The sequence below is a fragment of the Triturus cristatus genome, chromosome 4_1, assembly GCF_964204655.1.
Source record: "Triturus cristatus chromosome 4_1, aTriCri1.1, whole genome shotgun sequence".
Classification (NCBI taxonomy): domain Eukaryota; kingdom Metazoa; phylum Chordata; class Amphibia; order Caudata; family Salamandridae; genus Triturus; species Triturus cristatus.
In genome coordinates, this window is record NC_140585.1 from 54,307,345 (window position 1) to 54,326,645 (window position 19,301).

The 19,301-nt window shown below is 46.4% G+C and overlaps 1 pseudogene across 1 annotated transcript in view; it reads left to right on the forward strand.

The window, feature by feature from the left end:
- The window catches only part of LOC146839462 (uncharacterized), a 123,546-nt pseudogene that overhangs the window by 96,858 nt on the left and 7,387 nt on the right, over positions 1 to 19,301 (forward strand). The gene's annotated exons all lie outside the window — the stretch shown is intronic.

Sequence of the window (19,301 nt, forward strand, 5' to 3'; positions counted from 1 at the left end):
CGCATTGTGCCGCTAATGTTGTTCTCTTCTGCTGAATAATTCCAGTGGATCTGCCTAAAGCTTTATGGTGGAGCTGATGAGCAGGGAAAACATGGCGGCGGTGAGCTAACTGCCGTAGTGCTCTGCTCGCGAGGTCCCGTTATGTGGGTTTTGTTCATGTAAATTTGTCGAAATCTACACTTACCGTACCCGCCTTAGTCGTTTGGGCGCTTTCGTTGGAGGTCCCGTGTGACTCTGACATCTGGGGAGGCCTGAGACCTTTCGAATTTTGCCCTCTCCTCACTGCATTGTTTCTCTGCTAACGTGCCCCGAGCACGCCCAGACCCATGTGTGTGGACGGCGGCGGGACGAGGCCCCCGGGATGCCTCGGCTCGAGCCTCTTCACACTGTTTCCTTTGCGCTACAGCGGGCTGTTGTTGGCTTGCGACGTTGGAGGTTGGCTGCCCTGGAGCTGCGGCGAGGAAGAAAGGTCCGCAGCCTCATTGGAGACTTACGCGGTGCCGCTGTTGCTACCTGCCCTGGAGCGGTGAGAGGAGAGAGAGAGGACAGCGACGAGGGAACGCCTCCGGTAGGGGGTTCCAGTGGGTGGGTCGGGGCTCCCTTGAACTGCTTTGAGCCTGTGGGTTCCTCCGGTGACTCTCTGGAAGCAAAAGAAAAGGCCAATTTAAGTGTTAAAGGGGCCAAGGGGAGCAAGGGGGCTAAAAAGAAAATAATTAATATAGAATCAGTAAAAGGTATAAGTATTTCTGATTCAACCCCTGATTCTACTCCTGGTCTAGCTCTCAATACAGGGTCTGGGCAGTCTAGCCCTGCGTTAATTTTGGTGAATAAGAAGAAAGCCTCATCTTTCCTAACGGGACAGGTGAAAGCTAAAAGGGTATATACCAAAAAAATTACCAGGGCTATCAAGAAAACTATATCTACAACCAACACAGGTCCTAAAATAACCCCGTCCCTTCGTTCTTTTTTTAAAGTTGTTCGGCAGGTCTTACATCTTGTAGAGCAAGGCTCTGGGGAAGGTCATCCAGGGAACGAGTTGGCTGTTAGGGTCGCACTTGACTCTGCTGTCACATTTAGTGGCATGCCTGAGGTCCTGGAAAGTGGTAGATCGGGTACAGAAGAGGCGCCTCTCGATGTTGGGGGTCGGTCAATGGTGGGGGATACAGCTGAGAATGTTAGCAAGCCCGTTAATAGGCTTTTGGATTCTACTCTTTCTTCAGTCTCGAGTTCCATATCTACCTCTCCGGTAGCTCCTACTATTTCTACACAGGGAGTAGCCGGCCAGAGCAGTGATGCTCCACAGCATGGGGGTCCTCAAACACTGCCAAACTGCATATCCTTTCTTTCAGACCCTCGAGCTGAGGGTCAGGACAGCGTAGCTCTTCCTTCAATTAACTCTCTTCAGGATATGTTCGCTTCCCTGTCGGCGGATTTTAAAAAAGGATTCGAAACATCTACAGCAAACCACATGGAAATAAGAAGTTTCTGTGAATCTTTAGACAACAAGATTGGGGGTCGAAAGCACTGTAACAGAGCTATCTCTATACTTAGAGGAAGCTAAGGCAGATATAGTAAAGCTTAAAAATCAAGACTCGATATTGGCCGGGAGGTCGGAAACTTTGGAAAATCATGCACGACGTACCAATCTCCGCATTTTGAATGTCCCGGAGGATAGAGAAGGCTCGGATATAAAGAAATACATCATTCTACTATTGAAAGAGTCCTTAAGGCTGGACCAATCAGTGGAGGTGCTCACTTCGGACATACAACGTATCCATAGATAGCCCTTTAAGAAAAATCCCCAAAGAACCAAACCAAGAAAGATCTTAGTGAACTTCCACACATACTCTCTCAAGGAGACTATTCTTAACCTGGCCCTTAAGCAGAGGTCTGTGAGTGGGAATGGTTTCAGTTTTCAGATTCGATCTGACCTTTCCAGGTCCACCACAATGGGAGCTTGGTAGTAGACTGGAAGCTTTTAGAGGCTTCGGTGCAGTAGCCCAATTAGTTTTCCCTGCGGCCTTAAAAATTATGTACAAAAATAAAATGCACCATATAACATCGGTCCCGGCAGCAGATGAGTTATTAATGATTATGGGGAAGGATAAGGGGACATCAGGGCAGGGGTAAGTGTATCGTAAACATAGGAAAAATGTTGTGGTAAAGAGAAGTATATATGCGGTGGTAAGATACTTAGTATATATATATACTTGTGGGTACATACTTTCCTAGCACTTAGTCAACAGATGGTAACTGGATTCAGTCAACTAGGACGGGAGCAAGCGAGGGGTTGCACTACTTTCTGGGTTTTCCAGATAGGTAGGGTAAGGGTTGGGGTTTTCCATGGGAGGGGGGGAGTGGGGGTGGGGGGGCACAAGGGGGGTGTGCATTGGGTAAAAACAAAAAAATTCCTCACTTTCGCTCTTATTTTTCTTTATTTTTTGGGGGGTAGCCATGGTAAAAGTGATAATAGGTACAATAGTGGATCTAGTAGCAGAAGTGTAGGTATGAAGAGTGAGAGGAGCCATTACATGAGGATGGTGACATTGTTGGGGAGAGGTTTCTTTAACTATGAGTAACGTGAGGCTCATCTCTTGGAATATAAACAGTCTGCGCACTAGCCCAAGGAAGGAGAAGATAATGCAATATTTGCGTGACTTTGATGCGCAGGTAATTATACTCCAGGAGACTCATTTGACGGATAGGGAGTTACTCCTAGTAGTTAAAAAGAATAGATGGATTGATTTTTGGGTAGCGACCTCACAAACATCACATATTAGGGGCGTAGCAATCATTTTTAAGAAATCCATAAAGGCTAGACTAGTCTCGAAGATGGTTGACCCAGGTGGCAGGTGGGTTATCGTATCAGTAATTATAGCCGGATCACCCATTACCATAGTTGGATACTACGGCCCAAATTGTGATGACCCGTCAGTCTTAAAAACTATTTCTTCACACCTGCTTCTGTTTGCAGAGCCAATTATTTTTGCTGGAGATTTTAATATAGTTTTGGACCCCCTATTGGATAAATCTCCGTCTAGTACAGCTGTAGTTTTATCCAGAACTAGGTCCTTCCTGCTTGATAATATGAAGCAGTTAGGATATATAGACATATGGAGAGTAAAGTTTGGGCAACAAAGAGCAATTTCATTTCGTAACTATAAGTATCACCATCAGTCGAGAATTGATTTTATTCTGATCAGTCAAAAACTGGTCAGCTTGACACAAAATATATTATATCTCCCATTCCATCTTTCGGATCATGCGGTTGTTTATTTAGAACTAGGTGGGTTCCTCAACAGCTCTATGAAAAGCTGGTCTTTCGACCGGTCTTTACTTTTATCGTCAGAAATTATTGACTCCCTTCATATCGAAGTCCAGAACTTCATGGATAATAATGTTGGCTCAGCTTCCCCTGAGTGTGTCAGGGATGCGTTTAAAGCATTTTTAAGGGGCATGATAAGCAATAAGGCCACATATAAAAAGAAGAGCTATAGAGAGTTAGTAACCTCTTTGGAAGATGAGTTGGGTAGAATACAGACTGAAATTAGGCTCTTTCCGGACGCCCCTGTTAATATCTTACAGGAAAGACAGAATAAGATAGCGGTTTTGAGAGGGGAACTGGATTCTGTTCTGAATTCACGGATGCTTGAGAGGTGGGAAGCGAGTAAATTAGCCCACTTTCAATATGGTGAAGGAGCGGGGAAGCTATTAGCTTGGAAAGTTAAAACTGACCAAACTAGAAACAATATTGATGCAGTCATTTCTGGGGGGAAAACATATTCTTCTGACGAAGATATTAGACGAATATTTCGGGACTTCTTCTGTAATATATATCACGAAGATAAGAAGATCAAGGAAGCGCAAGTGGATGACTGGTTGAGGTATATATCCCTTCCAGAATTGTCTCTGGAGCAGAGTACTTTCCTTGATCGTGAGATTACAGAGGAAGAGGTGAAGCGGGCTATTTTAAAATGTAAAAAGGGAAAGGCATCGGGCCGGATGGCTTGCCATCTGAAATCTATATGACCTTGGAGTCGAAAATCCTTCCGTGTCTTACAGCACTGTTCAATCAGATTCTTTTGGAGGGTATACCTCCTCCACCTTCTTGGAACAGTGCCTCTATAACCTTAATATTGAAATCAGTAAAGCCGGCTTCTAGCTGCGGTTCTTACAGACCGATCTCCATTTTAAATTCCGATTACAAAATTTTCAAGTCAGTTTTGTCAGACAGGTTGGGAGCAGTAGTAACTGGGGTACTGCACCCAGATCAGAAGGGCTTTGTAAGGGGACGTCAACTACATGAGTTGACATATGATCTCATTGCAGCCATTGATATGGCTACAACGGAGTCTCTCCCATTAGCTATCCTCACATTGGACGCAACCAAGGCCTTCGATAGGGTGAATTGGATTTACCTGTCGAGGGTCTTGAGTAGGTTTAACATCGGAGAGAGATTCCGTCGAACGGTTAAACTCCTATATCAAAGCCCTTCTGCTTCCCTGTTGATAAATGGGGAGTTGTCTAATCCGTTTAATATATCGCGTGGTACGCGCCAAGGCTGCCCTCTCTCCCCCCTCCTATTCGATCTTTATATTGAGCCTTTCGCTCAACGACTGAGGGATGATCGTAACATCAAATCCTTCATGTTTGGGGGCTGGGAGAAGAGGGTAGCCTTGTATGCAGATGACATCCTTGTTTTCTCCTCGGAACTAAGCTCGGCGCTTCCCAATGTGATGGCATTGGCATTGGATTTTGGGAAAATATCTGGATACGAGATTAATGCCTCCAAAACGGACATTATGGTCTGGAATGATCGCGTATCCATGATGGGGGTACAATTGAGTTCTAGTTTACGGTACTTAGGGATAAATATCGTTAGGGATATAAATGGAATTGCATCTTTGAATTTTACTATTGTTGCTAAAGAATGTAGAAGACTTATGCGATCTTGGTCTTCTCTCCCTTTGACAATCTTGGGCAGAGTAAATTTAATAAAAATGTCCATATTACCAAAAATATCATTTTTGTTTAATACCATTCCTCTTTTTTTTAACCTTCTTTAATTACTAAACTTCAAAGTCATATTAGCTCCTTTATTTGGAATGACCATACACCTAGGATTGCCTTGAAAAAACTTAGGCGGCGTAGAGAGAAGGGGGGTTTGGCGGCACCTGATTTTCAGCTATATGCATGGGCATTTCAGCTTTCTCATGCCAGGATGCTGCTAAAAAAAGCCCTCAAACTCAGGTATCGGATGTATGTTTGCTGCACTGCTTAGAGGGGAGGGGGTGAGCCAGCAGGGCTTCCTGTTTAAATTTGGAGACCCGAAATTTTAAAAAAAAGTGAAATTGAAGGTGCTGCGAGACATGGCAAAAACATGGAGTAAACTCAGGGGTTTGCTAAAGATTGATTACTTTACAAGTAGGGCACCATTGTGGGAGTCACCAGGTTCTCCAGATTGGCTGTTGGATAGCCTTGCACTTCCCATAAGGGAAGTTGGTTTGGAGGTTTGGGGGGATCTATTGGTGGAAGAGAGTTTGCCTCCATGGGAGGCTCTAGTATCTAAAATAGGACCAGGCCTCTCTAGGTTCAAGTTCCCTCAAATGGCAGACTGGACACACTCACGGATCTCTGCTAGGAACAGGTGCTCGCTAGGAGGTGTCAGCAACCTAGTGACACAGCTACTGGATAAACCACCAGCCCGAAAGGAGGTTTCAATCTGGTATGGGCTATTATTAGAAGAGCTGGATGGCGAATTTAAACTGCCAGATCTGTTATGGGCTCCTACCATCACGGATCAGAATATCGGGAACCTGTGGACTACATCCTTTAAGATCCTGTGGGACATTGTGAAACCTGCTTGGCTCCGTAGGAACCATTTGTTTACCCTTCATAGGGCCTATTACTCTCCACAAAGACTCTCTAAATTTTCTAACGGGGCCTTAGTGGCTTGTCCTAAATGTGGTTTGATTGCTGCCCCAGACATACACATGTTTTGGGAGTGTCCCCTATTGACCCCGTATTGGAAGGCGATTAGTATATCACTCTCATCGTCCCTGGGCTTTGAAGTCTCGATAACTTCATCTCTTGTTATTTTTAGAGTTTCTCCTGAAGTTCGTGGCCCTGCGAAGAACCTTCTCTTCTATTGCATATTATTGGCTCGTAGGGAAATCTTCAGGAAATGGAAGGACCCGGTTCCACCTACTGAGTTTGATTGGCGTACTGCAGTTTTGCAAACTTCTAAAACTGACTTAAAGAGAGTTGGTAACTCTACCAAAAGAAGCTTCTGGCTTCAGTTGAATTGGGTGTAATTGTTGCTCTGGGCAGTGGGGTTTTTTTTTTTCCTCCCCATGGTCCAATGATTAGCTGCTTGAGGTATCCTATGTGCAGCGTATCCATCAGGGCGCCCCCGTGAGTGTTTAATGGGTTCTTGATTGCTGCTTTACCTTCCTTCTATCTGCTCTCAATTGTTGTCTTGAGAGGTGCAACTTCTTACGCCCCTATTTAGCAACCAAAAGCGGAAAATGAGGACCAAAAATAAAACAATTAAAAAAAAAAAAGCTTTATGGTGGCAAAGATCTATTCTTTTTAAGATGTAATGTAAAGGAGTTATCAGCTGGGATCTGGACTAGTGTAGACACTTACAAAAATGTCTGCATTAGATACAGTTTGATTACTTATTACTAAAAAGTATGTTTTGTAAGAACTTGTTTTCTCTCAGTCACTGCATCATGTTACAGCAGCCTAGTTTAGAGTATGTAAATACTGTTTTAAAATAATGACTTACATATTCGCAGTGCTTTCTGCCACAAGCTGGGACCTCATAGCACTATAAACAGGGCCATTGGAATTAGGCAGCAGGAGAAGACCAAATTTGCAGCATGGTTGACTAAATTCTGCAGCAAGCAAAGGCAAATTATGCTGCATATTTTGTGATAGCATTACTACACAATTTTGTTATTTTTACACTTGTTAACATTGTCCTGGCCTTTATTGCCCCTCATAAGTACCACATTAACACCCACATATAGCAATAAGCAACAGAAAGGTGACCAGTCAACCTTTAGAAAGGGCCTTCCACTGTGAGGTAACATGTGTTGCTGCATTTTTCAATCTGCAAATTATACAGCAGAAGATGGATTTTGTGGCAAATGCGGGAAAACCATAACTATGCGCTGTGAGTGCAGGGTGAGTGTAAAAGTGAAGGGTGAGGATGAGGAGTGAGTTGTCTGAATGTAGGGTGAATTCCCAGACACTTAAAGTTAATCAGCATGTTATTGACGGGGCGTAGGGTTTCAGATATAAGTTAAACTATTGCTACTATGGAATTAAATCAGGGAATCGAGGGTGAAGGAAATAAATAATGTGCTGATCCTGCAACAAACTTCCAGTCTTATGATTAGGGTTGCCAGCTCATTATTTTGATGTTGCAGACGGTACAAAAATAAACAGTCACCTAAAGCCCTATTTTCAGCACTTATCTGTGCATACTTCGAAAAGCAAATATAAAGCACTTTTAAATGTGTTCAGGGGCTGCTTGAATGTTTCATGACTGAAAATAAAAGGAACAGACAAAGTCAAATTACAAATGAATACATACGTTTTTATTTAAGACCCTATTTAGTGTCAAAGCAAGGTATTTGCAGGCTCTTTAAACATACATGGCTGGCATGTTTTCTATTGGCAACCCTTTTTTATATTTTTTTTCATGAAATGCATTTTCACAGCAGTATATTTAAAATACAAATGTAAGGAGGAATAGGCAGAGTCGGGGCCCATGGCGTACTGGAAAAAGAAAACAAAAACAGCCTCCGTAACCAGTTTCCAGAGGTATGCAAATGGTCTTTACAGACCTGTGAAAAACCGGGGTGTGCTGGAGTCTTAATGAGACTCCAGACACTGCCCAGCCGAGCCCCAAGCAGCACACCCACTGACCTCTGGCCCCACAGCACTCTGAGGGCTTTGGAGAAAAAGAAGACATCCTGGAAATGCAGCAAATAAACATCGCTGCACTTCCAGGCGTTTTCATTTACATGTGCTTGCAGAGGCATTTGCACCCCCCTGGGAACCCACCCACGCCCTTCCGGGGGGGCGTGCCCCACAGTTTGAAGACCTGCGGTCTAAGGCTTGCCATTGCAGAGCCTGTGTGCAGTCTGGTACTGCCATGCTGACTGGGCAAGTGCACCCACTTGCCAGTCCCTAAACCTTCCCTTTTCTTCATATCAGACACCCCTATGGTAGGTCCAAGGGCAGGGTGCATTGTAAGTATAAGGTAGGACGTGCCCCAGTGTGTGTGGCATGTCCTAATAGTGAATTACAGCCATTTTCCTTTTTCACTATTGCAAGGCCACCTGTTCTCCATAGGCGAGAATGGGCAGTTTGATTATTACATCTTATAATCTTATCTGACTCAGGGAACTAGATAGAAATTCTAGTTTAGTATGCCTGAACTCAGAATGCTAAAATATTTTTTTTAGTGGAGTTGGTTTTAACATTCTGTGTTTGAAAATACCACTTTTAGAAAGTAGGTATTTTCTTGTCTAACCATCCAAACCTGCCTCTGCTAGGTTGTGTATTCCTTGTCTGGAGTTTGAGTGACAGGGGCTGGGGAATTCCAGTAAACAGGGTGAGTCAGCACAGGGCTGAATAGAGAGATCTGCATGCAGATGGGTGGGAGGAGTTGCACCTGGGACCTGAATAGGGCTGTGCCTTCCCTCCACAATGCTGGCTCCACCTCCTGTGGTGCGTCTGATGTCTCTGCCCTGCACTGTGAAAGGAAAGAAGGAGTCATGTCAACAAATTGCTCCAGGACTGACCAGAACTGGTTTGGACTAGGCAAAGGCCTCTCTGCCTTCAGAGAACAAAGAGAAACTGTGTATAAAAGAGGGGACCCAGGCCCCAGAACTTTAGAAACCTTTGCTGAGGAGAGGAACCAAAGAGACTATCCCTAAGCTTGAGGGATTGGCCTGCAGTGGTTGCCTGACTACCAAAGAGAGGAGAAAGGAACTTTGTCTATACTTTATTCAACTTGTTAAGGATCTCCAAGGGCTTGAGAAAAGAGCTTGCCTCCTGCTGAAGTCTCAGGGACAACAGACTTCACCCACCAGCTCCCCAAGAGTTCTTTGGAAGTGCCTGCTGTTTTGCGACGCTTTCTGTGGGACTGCATGTCGCAAGGAGCTGGAAGCGCGACTCACGAGCAAGAAGCATGTCGCCGAACTGCCGCTGTCGGTTCCCGACGAGAAAGTGCCTGGCATCGCCGGAGAAGAGGAAGAGGATCGACGTCGCATCAGATGCAGCCGCATCACCAGGAAGCGTGTCGCAGAGCCTGTCGCGGCCCGCATCATTGTTGAAGCAACTCGCATCGCCGGGGAGAAGGATCGACGTCGCATCAGACGCCGCCGCATCAGACGCCGCCGCATCAACTGGAAGTGTGTCTCAGGGCCTGTCGCGGCTCGCATCGCTGCTCAAGCGTCCCGCGTCGCCGGGGAAGAGGATCGACGTCGCAGCAGATGCCGCCGCATCACCGAGAAGCATGTTACAGTGCCTGTCGCGGTCTGCATCGTGTCGCATCAAGAAGAAGACGCCATCTTTGTTGCATTGTACTGGATCTTCATCGCATCATGGCGTTGCGTGCCGCATCGCCACAAAATCGCAGTAAGCAACCGACGCATCACCTCCCCTCGTAGAAAAGAACCAACACATCCCCTGTGCAGCAGTAGGGACCCGACGCATCACGTTCTTGCGTGTAAGGAACCGACGCATCACCTTCCCTGCAAAACTTTTGTTGTATAGCGTTACGCATCCTAAGGTACATCGAACTCAAAGTGTCGCATTTTAACATCTAAAGAGAACTAAGCTAATTCTACCATATTAAGTACAGTATTGTGGATTTTTGTCGTTTGTGGTCTTGTGATAAGTCTATATAAAGAATACTTATTTTTGACATAAAACTTGTGTGGTGTCCATCTGTAGTGTTGTCACTTGGTTACTGTATGTGTTCACAAATGCTTTACACACTGCCTCTGAGATAAGCCTGTTTGCTCGTGCCAAGCTACCAAAGGGGTGAGCAGGGGTTATTTTAGGAGTGTACCCTCTTACCGTGACTAGACGCAATGGCCCCTACTTGGACAAAGGTACCTACCTCTGCCAACTAGAGACCCCCAAATCTAACAGGTTCTTTAGAAAACGTTTTTAGGAACGTGGCCATATTAGGTCAGTCACCTTGCCCAATAAGGCCAGTCTAGGACATTCAGATCTCAGTGTGGCGCATACCTCCCGCTCAAAGCCATGTCGGTGGTCCTCCTGTACATAGTGTGCCACTTCCACACAGGGGACCCATTCCGTAGACCTCGGGTGTACAATATTTCTGGGGTCAAAAAGCAGGTTCTTATTAGTTGAAACACTGCTCACATGATGTGTTTTGTGCTTTCTCTTTGTCGCCTTTTTAGGCTCCTCTGCGTCCTGATCCGAATCTGAAGTGTCCGGGACGGCCGGGGAAGACTCCTCCGCCTCCCCTGGAATCAGCAGGGATGAATTTCCCAAAGGAATGGGGCCACCATACCCATGATCCTTAATGACACTGGACGCTACTTGTGAAAGTACCTCCACTGAGGATAGTTGTGAAGACTCACCCAGGGAAGCCTTATACTTTCATTTTCCATAACTTTTCAGTGGCTTCGTAAATGGCTGTAGCGCATTGATGAGCGCCCTGTTCACAGAACTCTGGACGTGGGTATCCAGGGCTTCCACCAATTGTTCCTCCATCTGGAGCTCGTAGGGACCCTCCTCAAACTCTGTGTAATCGTCATAATCAGCCCACTGATCAATCTCCTCGGCGTAGTACGCCATCGTGATACAGGAAATATGTGGAGGAACTTTAGGGGAGGAATGACCAGGATGAACAGACCCTGAATTCCTGGCTAATTTAACTGTCACTTAATCTGAGCTTCAAACCCAACTCTGCTGAGTACAGTCTTTTGAAAGTCTGGTCCAATGCAGCCCCTACCTGATGTCCCTAACTAACTATTCTTATCTTCTTTTTATTAATATTTCTCTTAGTGGAGGGAGCCACCCCTTAATTCCCCCTAGGGCAGAGCCTTGTGACGTTTTTCAGCCCTGTCGGACCGGGGTTTGAGCAGTGCTTACTCGCGAGTGCGCGTTCAGCCGATCAAGAAGAGAAACTCTGATCGGCTGTTTGCGCATGCGCGAGATGAATGGCAATAGAAAGCCCGCCTTGCTCCTGCTCCACTCAAGCCACCGCTGCCAATAACTTGAAACTCAGCATGATATTAAGACCCTACGGATCAAATGCTGTCAAATTACCATAATAACACTTTAAACACAATAGTCGGCAGTAATAACTCTGGCAGCCCATATGATCTCAAGGGTCGAGCGTGAATACAGTACACGACTATTACCAATATCGATCCAATTACAAATTATACAACATTGAATCTCAGTAATTATAAAGATAAAGCACTTAACTTGCTGCTGCAGCAGCAAAGAAAGAGGAAGAAGTATTGCGCCACAGACATTTATACCAATGAGCCTTATGTGATTGGTGCATACTATGGAGGGGGTTGTCCTTCCGGGGTTATGCTGTTTTAAAGTTTATTGGTTGCTGTTTATGTCAGTAAAGTAAAAAGAAGCATAATCTGAAGCCTCCGTGGACTGACACAGAATGTTGTAACCATTGCTATGTTGAAGCAGGTTCTGATTATCAAAAAGGAGAACAGCGAGGCTCAGTAATCGGGAACAGTATAAGTGTAATTAAACAATAATGGCGAGGTATAGCTGCCGCATCTCCTACAGCTGTGTCCTGAAATTCACTTTGCATTAGGTACATGGCATGTTTTTTATACTGTACAGCGGGTGCAATAAAGCAAAACCTGTCCCACTGTTGACAGGAAATACTGGTACAGTGGGTCATAGATATCGTGTTTAGATACTTTATCCCACCCTGATAGAAGGAACCATAAATACCAACTGGAGGTCACATTCGGAGGTGATCCAGGTGGTCGGGTGTAGGAAATTCATCAGGGCCAGGGGCTTTTTTGTTTGGAAGGGTTTTTGGTTGCCACGCAAATATCTTCTTCTGTAATTGGTTGGCTAAGAAACTCCCTTTGCCCATCTGAAAGCCACACAAGGGCTGTGTCTGATAGTTATGCATCTAGGTCCTTAGTTTCGGTCGCCCCCTGTGTGGAATATAAATAAGCGTAAGTGGTTTTAGACTGTGCTAGAATCTCCTGAGTGGTGTAGTGATCCTGGCCAGCTGCGTCGGTGATCTTAGTAATAGTGTGCCGATCAATACGAGCTTTAATTTTGTTAGCTAGATGGCGTCCCGGCCATCCACCCTCCACATAAGCGCGGGCTACATGGCGTTTAGATACATACTTGACCTCTTACTCCGCCAGCTCATTATATTCCAATATGGACTCTTTAATTGTCGCCAGTGTCTGAGTGCAGGGTGCATTCTCATAGTCACGTTCAAGACGCTGCAAGGTGGTTTCCAGCTTAGCAAGCTGTCTGTGCAAGTCTTGGAAGATGCCAGCTGACGTGCCAATAGAAGTGCCCCGAATAGTGGCCTTAAAAGATTCCCAAAGGGTCATTGCACTGTCAACCGGACCCCTTGTTGTGATCAAAGTATTGCACTATAGCCTCGCGAACAGTTTCAACATAAAAGGAGTCCAGCAGAGCCTCAGGCTGAAAGCGCCAGGTGAATGATCTGTGAACAGTGCACGGAATTTGTAGGCGAAGGCAGACAGGGCTGTGATTGGATAGTGTGCGAGGCAATCCCTCTATCTGAGACACCCAACCTCCGCTACCTCACTTAGAAGCCAGTAATCTAGCCGGGACCAGCTACCATGTGCAGTGGAAACGTGTGCCCTCCCGCCTCTCCATATTTCGCTGATGCCATATATCAATCAGTCCCAGCTCGGCAATTCCCTCATTAATAACCTGGGCTGCCCCGGGAGACTGACCACCCTTGCCGCTCGACTTGTCTCTACGGGGAGTCTAAGTGTGTATTAGGATCACCTCCCCACAAAATCACAGCATCGGGCCAATCCCGTAGTGTGGAAATGATGCGCTCAAAGAAGGCGGGATCATCTATATTTGGGTCTTAAGTGTTTACAATCGTGATTAAACTGCCCGGTAACTTCCCATGTACCATGGCATATCATCCTACATTGTCGACGCAGGTTTTGATCTTCGTGAAGGGGAGGTTTTTCTTAATGAGCGTGCGCACTCCATGGGAGTATTAGGTGTAGGAAGAGGCCAAACGGTACCCAGCCCACTGCTCCCCAACGTGAATTTCAGACCGGCGGGTTAAGTGTTTTTCTTTCAAAAGGGCAATTGTAATCTCATGCCGATCCAGATACGCTAAGACCTGGCTAATCTTTTTTGGTTAGTTAAGCCCCCGTACGTTCCAAGTTAAACAGGTGATTAAAGTGTGAGCTAGATGCAGAACTTTAGCGTGTTATACATTGAGCATAATTCCACTGTAGTGAGTGAAGGTACATATGCAATCCTCACAGCATCAATAAAAAGATCAGCCACATAAACTATCCCTGCAAATCCCACCCACCTACCAGCACCCCCACCCACCCACTTCAGCATCCCCAACCTGCCAAAGTCATCCAAACCCTCCAAAACAATCCCTGAGTGCAACACCAAGGAAATAACTAGCTGTGGGGAATACCCATGAGGGAGCGCTGGAGCACAGTACCCCACCCGGTGAAATGGGAGGTGGCCGAGCAAGTGTGAGAACAGTTCCTGGCCACCGATATCACAATATCATAAAACAATACGAAAGTACCCACATTAATAATCATTGCGAGTTCCAACAATGAGGGAAATAACATCGATACAGGTCAAGTGGTTGCGTAATGTCTGCTGCTCGCGTGCCAGAGCCCACCATACCAGACAGGCTGATATAGGTCACCCCAGAAGTGAAGCGAAACAGAGGTGCACACCATCCACAACTCACGTGACCTGGCTTTGTCATTGTTCGTCTGCCATCTCATCGGATCCCCCACCGTCGCCCCCAGCTTCAGTGCTGGGGGACCGGCTATGGCGAATAAGGGTCTTGGGAAAGTCCATCGCTGATTTCTGGCTGGTGAAGATCATTGGCTTTCCATTTATTCTATACACAACCGTGCAGGATAGAGCATAACTTAAGGTATCTGCGCCGAGATCAGAAGTTTCTTAACAGGTTGGTATTCTACCGGGCCTCCAGGACAGCTGCGGTAAAGTCGGGGTAAAAGGCAAGGGTGTTCCCCTCGTGAGTGATGGTACCTTTCTCTCGAGCCATGCGGAGGACAGTGTCCCGATCTCTATAATTCAAAAGACTGGCGATAATGGGACACAGTGGGGCACCCGAGGGAGGGTGAGCAGCCAGAGAGCGATGGGCCCGCTCCACAATCAAGACCTGAGACAGCTGTTCCGCGCCAAAAATCCCACGAAGGAGGTTCTTCACAAAGGTCTTAAGACGGCCTGTGTTCGTGGACTCTGGCAGGCGAGTGATTCGCACGTTGTTACATCTTGATCTGGCTTCCAAATCCTCATTGCGGGCCTGTAAAACAGCCAGCACCTTCTCCATAGACGTCGCTCTGGTGGTTCAGTGCCGGAAAAATGCGTTTCCGCTTCCACCAGGTGCAGCGTATGTTTATCCAGCTTCGTGGACATGTGATCCATGCGCAAGTTCAGGTTATCAATTTTCCCGACGATGGACGGCAAGCTGGCCTGGACTGCAAGAAGAGTTTTATCAAAATTGGTTAAATGGTTGCTGGGAACATCAGCCTCCGAGGCAGCGTGTTGAGATGCCTTGCCCGATTTGCGGGGCTCAAATGTGAGGCGTGGTTGGCTGCGCTCAGACTTCCCAGTGGCAAAAGCGCTGAACCAAAGAATGAGAGAATGGTGAGGACGTTACCAGCTAGGGGCCAACAATCTTGGGCAGTGACAGGAATTCAGTAGCGAATCACAGCACGAATGCCAGTGGAGCACCCCTCGTTATATCGTCGTGGCACAGCACATGGAGATGGTGAGCAACAAGAGGAAGGCGAGACAGTGAGGATATGGCGGAGGTGCGTTCAGGGCCATTACTTGGGAGGGTGCCCGCAGTGCCTCGCAATCTGCAGTGCGAGCTCACAGCATCAGGGTTTGTCACCAACAGTGGAGTCACTAGGGAGGTGCGGGGGGTGCGGACCGCACCGGGTGACACCAGCACATGGGGTGACACCAAAATGATGTTAGTGAGTGTTAAACAAAAACTTGTTTTGTTTTGCATCAACCCTAGTGACGCCGCTGCTGAGCCTCTGCTTTTAAATCCAGGAACCCGTTACCCGGCCGCGCACCGGCCAAGATTATTATCCAATCAGGCTGGCTTAGAAATACAACGTCGGCGTCCGGACCCGCCGTTTTCATCATCAGCCCACTGCCCAGTGACCACGCGCCCACACTACACTTGCTTACATTTTAAGCACTGACTGACTGCTGTTTCTTTGTCCAGATCACCACCACCAGGTAAGGAAGTGAGGTGGGGTCGGGGCAGGACGGCGGAGCGCGACTCCTCTGTGGCTGGGCGGGGGCCTGTAAGTAGCAGACGGCCGTTTGTTTAAATTATAGTGGCTGCACTTGTGTAACTTCTTAGAAGCCACAGTCAACGTGCGCGCGCAAAGTGTAATGTGGGAAGTGGTATCCTGCTCAGTGCTGCGTCTTCTATGCCGAACACTTTTTTGCTTTTCTGTTAGCACTTTCAAAATGCAGGTGCGCAAGATATTTCTCCCCGAGCACACAAACAGCATTTGCGAACAGGAAAAAAGCATCGTGAACACGCGGAACAAGCATTTCTTCGCGGAGATTTTTTACCATTGCGCGGAGCTTTGCATTAGCGCGACTACGCAAATTCTGCCCACCCCTAGTGGTGATGCAGTGCAGAAAGACCTTCTCTGGGTATGACCAATTTTGGCATGTAGAAGGTGACCAGTGAGCAGACCCCTCTACAGTCTGGGACAAGCTGGGTGTAGGCGTGGTCAAGATGGAGGTGCCCCACTGCATATCATTATTATCGGTTATACTCTTGCATTTTGCTGTTCACCCGACAGGTATTGTGCCCTTCCCCCTAAAACACAAGGAATATACTGGTAGCTTCCTGACTATACTGGGTTTCTTCTTACCTTCTATCCATGTGTAACTCCTGCCTCTGATTTCCAGGAGTCTTGGCATGGGGTCAAGAAAGCGTCTTTCAACCTGACTCCACAGGACCTGTTGTCACTTTTGTTCCCCAAATTGATGGCTCTGCAGGTAAACTGAACATTTGGGTTCCACTTGTTGTTCATAAATACAGCTCCAGTTACACTAAGGGCTAGCCTTGGTCCACAGGTTGGTATTTGTGCAGACACGTTATTGCACCGGGCTGAGGGCTTGTGAACTCCAAGAAACCCTTATAGGGGCTGGGTTTAGGCCCTGTGTTCTAAGACCATGTCTGCCCCTTTTTCTTGAGTTTGTCTAAATTGGATTGGATCTCATCCTGCTGTGTCAGGATGTAAAGGGGTTCAGGTATGATATCGTACTTGGCTAGGTTCACTGTGGCTTCCTGTGGTGCTATGGTGTTGGGCCTGAAGTTTGGCTTTTATTCAGCATGAGGCTTTATAGGGCGGTACCTCCTGGGACAGGTATAGTCTGAACCCACTGCATGGGGTGTGAATGCGCAAACATAGCAGGAGTTGGGTAGATGCTTTGCTCCCCACTGAGATCATGTGTTGATACCAGGTGTTCTGTAATAGTGTGCTATGTTAAACGGTTTAGATCCCGGGACACATGCTGGACCACTTTACCTGGTGTCCTTTGTTGAATCTTGACCTGTTCCTGTACGGTGACACGTAGCTGAAGAAACATAAAAGCACATAGGGCAAAAGACAATACACAGGTGAATATTTTTAGTCGGGATATGAAAGAGTCAATGTAATGTCCGGGGGTAGCCCTAGGGGCACTCCTATCTGCAAAGTGTTCGCAAAGTCCGGAGGAAGCCCTATGGGCGCTTCTGTCCCCAAAGTGTAAATAGTTCATATTAGAAAAAGTTTGTGATGGTGACTACTTTGATTGTTGTGGTAGTGATGAGTCCAAACGAATATCTGACAAGTGGTACCATGACTCTTTCCCTTCGACCTTGACAGCTTTGGGAGTTGAAAAGACTACTTTGAAGGGCCGTTCAAACTTGTTTTCTTTCCACTGGCAATAAAAGTTGTGGATCAGGACTCGGTCCCCGGGCTGCGGTATGGTGTAGAGTAGATGGGCTACCTTGGACCAATTGGCTATACTTGACGCATATTCTATTTCCACCTTAATGCGTCAAGTGAAATCTGGATCTCCGGAGGACCCATTTAAACCTGATTATATTTTTAAATTTCAGTAGAGCGTCACACCCATATTTCTAGAATTAGCCAAGCTCTCGCTGATCACTGAAGAAGTATCAATATCATGGAAACACGCCAAGGTTATCTCTTTTCTAAAAATGTCTTCGCTAGATGCCACTCAGCCAGAAAACTCTCTACCCTTTTCTCTTCTGTCGTTTCTGTCCAAGGTTGTGGAGAAACGTGTAAACAATCTCCTAACCAAAATATTAGAACATAATCAAATATTAGATTGTTCCAAAAATGGATTTAGATCACACAGCACCGAAATTACTCTTTTAACAGTTATTGAATCCTTGTGCAGTTCGGCAGATGCTGGCAAATCCCAGGGTCTGAACCTCCTGGATTTAAGTGCGGCCTTCGACACTGTCTCACATGCAATAATATTAACTTCTCTCACTGACCTGGGGGTACAGGGCAAAGCTCCGGCCTGCTTTACCTCCTTTTTAAAGGAGCAGGCCTTTCAATTTATGCCCCCCCCCTTGCCTCATCCCAAAGAGTACTGGCTCCTGGCATCCCTCTGAGTTCGGAGCTCGGTCCTGCCCTTTTTAATATTTCCGTCGGACCACTGTCGAAGGTAGTGAAATCTTTTGGAATATCTCACTAGTGTTGTATGCTGATGACACTCAGCTAATTATTTCCCTGTCAGCAGTCGAAGGGCTTTTGTGTCAAATCTAAAAACTTTGGTGGCCAGATGGATGCATGACAACTGTTTAAAACTTAACTCCAAAAAAACAGAGATCCAAGGAGTACCCAGCCTAGCTGCCTAGATGCAATTTTACATGCCCTCCAGAAAACTACGCTTCGCCAATCTAAACCTGGCCACATCCCTCATCATAGCAGAGCCAGAACAAGAGGTTGCTCCTTCCATGTCTTAGCTCTGACCCAATGGAATTCTAATCCTCCTAACCTTAGAAAGGTTCAATATCTCTTACTGATCCGGAAACAGTGGGAGACCCGGCTCTTCGCCATCTGGTCTGACGATATTGCCTCTCTGCTGCTGTGTTTCTTAGGATCCTTTTATGTCTCTAGCTGATATTATCTGACACCTAGACCCTCACCTTCCTTTCAAGGCAGGAGGTCTCCAGGTGTTGTGCATTCTAAGGGTCTGCTCTCCTCTTGTAAAGGGTCAAAGCGGTAACACCCATGCAGTAAGTGCCTATATCAGCAGCGGAAATAAGAGACAGTGCACACCAATACCCAGCCCAGTAAAGGCCTGAAACAGACCCAAATAAAGGAGCATGTACCTACATGTTCGCCTCCTCTGTTTGTACCTCATAAGTATCTACCTGTGCACTTACTCCGTTTGTATGCCCCGGGCGAGCTTCTCTAATTACGCTTGTGATCCTTGTACTGCCAACCATGACTGTTTGACTATCAGACCATTACCTTATGTCTGCTGTGTGCATCAAGTCACTTCCCTGCTTTAGCTGTCAATGAACCCTGCTGAGCGAGTACCCAGACATAAGGGAGTATGGAAGGTGATGAACAGGGAGTAAGGTAAAGCTGAATGTAAGAAATGTGCAACGGCGTAAATGCTGCACTCACCCTCAAGCAACGGACATCTTGTCCCACTCTACTAATGCTCCATCAACCGACCGTGAAGCATGCTGGCACTAAACACAAAACATTGTCAAAAACCATGGTAAGGTAGAAAAGGACAAAAAGCAGACACGTATTGGCAGCAGAGATAGCGCAGGTATATTACTGCCAGTGATGGAATCTCTATAATAAATGCTGCAATCTTCCAACAAATGCTTGAACCATCCCTAGGAATGTGGCAAAGATAACTTAACAAACAGATAAGTAAAGACAGGAGTTGGAACTTCAGCTGCTCCAGTGTGAACTGGAAAGTATTGTCAAGAAGAGTGTGAATGGAGCTGCATT